The sequence below is a fragment of the Fulmarus glacialis genome, unplaced genomic scaffold (genome assembly GCF_000690835.1).
Source record: "Fulmarus glacialis isolate BGI_N327 unplaced genomic scaffold, ASM69083v1 scaffold14654, whole genome shotgun sequence".
NCBI lineage: Eukaryota > Metazoa > Chordata > Aves > Procellariiformes > Procellariidae > Fulmarus > Fulmarus glacialis.
Window position 1 is genome coordinate 4,926 of NW_009206188.1, and position 3,304 is coordinate 8,229.

The window sequence follows — 3,304 nt, forward strand, 5'->3', positions numbered from 1 at the left end:
TGCTCTTAAAGGAAATTCCAGTGGGCAATACTCAAAAAGCTGCATTTCTAAATTAGCCCAAGACAGAAGAGAGAAACTATCTGTGGCCTAATTTGATGTCTGCTGCAGAGAGCCAGTAAGCCCTATGAGATCAGATATTCTACATAAGAAATACCAGCCTCCTCAAGTTTGCAGCATTACAAACAGTGAGATGAATAAGAAAATTCTCTTTTGTAGCACATTTCTTTTTAAAGTTCAACCTTGTTAATGACTGCAAAGTTATTCTGCTGCTGAATTGTGAGCTGCAGAGGGTAAACACCTAATGGTTGTTCATCCTGTTAATTAAGTACTTTCTGCAACAGGAAAAAAAGGAAGAAATGAGACAAAGAAGTTGGAGGGGAGGCTATATAACTCGGGGAAAAGGGACTATAACTCAACATTCCTCATCAGGCACTTCCAAGAGATAATAGTTTTTTCTCAGGAAAATATAGGATGAATATCCTATCAAAAACACAGCTGCTACTCACATGCCTGTTACTAATAACAGTGAAGCACTGATGCAAAACCAAATGGCAGCCATCCCTGCCATTAAGAAGATCACTAGCTGAGCTGGAAGGGTCCTTCAAGAAAACCAGGTGCTACCGAAATTGCTCAATCCCTCTGCTGGTAAATAAAACAAACTCCAGATCCTCCACAGATGAACATATGGCCTCAAATTATACAGAATTTTGTCTTAAAATATTTTAAGTGAAGATGAGACACATGAATCTTAACTGAAGGTCCCCTATCCATAACACATCTCTTGATGGTAGCAGACATGAACTCAGCTTGAGCAGTAGAAATTCACCAGTGACGTGAATGCTGGCAAAAGGCAAGACTGAATAACCTCTAAAAGCCTGCTACAGTTCCATCAAAATTAATACTTTTCACAAATTTATGTTGGATTGGTTTAAATATTTAAATAAAAAAGGTCCCACATATTCAAGGACAAAGGTAGAAGCTTGTAAATCCTGGGTATCTACCCATGGAAGAAGCAATTAGCAAAGTATTTAAGCTTGAAATTAAATCCATCTCTACTCAAAGTGCTTAAATGTGTGTTTAGCTATAGGTTTGTATTTATAGCCTGTGTCAGCAGGATTTAAGTGCAGGCATAACTTCCGCACTGAATAAAGGCAAGCTGCTGAAAAACAACCTCTGTTAGCAAACACCCCACCAGAACATGGTTCGTCTGGGTCATACCCTGAGCAAGAGTCCAGATGTAAGCAAAAATTTTCAGGATTTATTTTAGCAGACAGAAGACTACAGTTGGTAAATAAATTCCTGTAGGAAGTATTTCAGCAAACATTCCAGGATACAGTTCTGTTACAAAGATTAAGTAGGCATAGACTGGGTTTCCAAAGGCAGAGTGCTGCAGTATAAGCAAGTGCTGAATATGAGCGATACACCTAAAAAAGATAGTTAATTCACAACACACTAACTGGTTCCCAAGAGCTGAACAGGGGATATCGAACACATCCTACAGAAACACTGAAAAAACTCAAGCTAAAAACTGTTTAGAGACAAATCTTGCAGAGTTTCCTAAGTCCTCTTGCAGGCAGCACTTCAAGAGTTACAGATCTTGCAAATGAATACCAGGAGCTCTCACAGGCTTTAGCTGAAGTGGAGAAGGTATTGACTTCTAAGTAAAAGTCTGGGTTTATTCTCCCTAGTAAATTTCTAACATTTACATTAAATAAGTGATAAGTAAAGCAAACACAAGAATTTTAAAAGTAATTCACAAGTATTTTTAAATACATACCTACTTTACCCTATTAGTGTTAATAAAAAGTTCTAAAAACATTTTTCATTTGCTTCCTTTCTGACCTGAGAAATATCTACGCTGAAACTATTTAATTTTGGGGTTTTTTTTCTTTCTACCTTATCTTCTCCTGAATGAGTAAATTTACTCCAATATCCAAGAAAGAACAGACCAGCATACTCACATTCTTGGGAGCCTCTAAAGGCTACCTCTGTGTCTGAGTAATATCACTGTTGTAGGGTGAAGAGGACATAGGCTTTGCTGACGGATATTTACTCAGTCACCTGGGGTTTATAGAGAAAGAATAAGAACACAAAAACTGCAGTCACAGCTTTTAAATGCCATTCTGCACAAGATCTCAGTTATGATTAACCCATCTATCTATCTCACTTTTCTTGGAGTGAAGAACTATGAAGTAACTGTGTTCTCAATCATGAGACGCCTAAATGATGATGGATCTGATGTATACATAAGAGGTGTAAGGGGAGTAGAATCTCAGTTCTTTTCTCTATAGTTTCATAACACTCTTCAGTAAGCGACAGAAATACAGCTGGAATTCACTGAAATCAGGTAAATAACAATGACCACTTCTATATACAAAAGGGAGAATCCATAGCAATATTTTTTCCACAGAGTTTATTATTTCAGGGTATCATTCAAAGTGAAGTATGAAATAACATGATATACTCTTCACTACTGACATAAAGCTGATTCTGAAAGGCACTCCAGACCTTCAGACGCGGTAAGACCGAACACTTGGCTTATACAATATACAAGGCATCACTTCTTTCCAGTTTCTGTTGTCTATAGAAAGCAAATCAATCAAGTCCTGTACTTTAACTTTGGCTTCCCAAGCCTCTTCTCTTGCTGGCAAGAAGACTGATGGGATACATGAAGTTAAGGGAACTGACAAACTCACTAAATCATTCCATTAAAACAGTGGCAATCTCTTTAGCTTTCAACATATTTCCTGTCTTTGTCCAAGAGATCATTTAAGTCAGAGGCACGAGGCACCAAAAATGACTTAAAGAATGATCCAGGCATTTACTGCCTGCTGCACATTACACTAACACAAGCAGAGTCCTTGTCCTTGACTGACATACCGGTCTGATGTTGTTTTTTCAAATTTGTGCATGGCAAGATTAGTCAGAGATGATTTTGCTGTCAAAAGATAGTCTTCTGCAGTTCTGTTCTGTGACAGCTGCAATATGTGGCTAACCTTCATCAAGTTGGAACATTTTGGTGTTACGTGAATAATATACCAAATAATACTGTTTCCTCAAATAAACATTCAAGTCCACTTTGTCAAACTGATGAACCATCAGTTCTCTGAATATTTCTTCTTCTTCTTCCAAGTTTGGAGAGAAGTTACACTTAAATGACGCTTGTCCTAATTTTTGTAACACAATGCAGCTGTACAGGTTAAATTTCCATGCTAATTTCCAAAACTGAACAAATAGATCTGGCAACTGCACAAACCCACAGCGTAGGGGCTCCAAGATATGCACCACTCACCCTGCTGCCCCA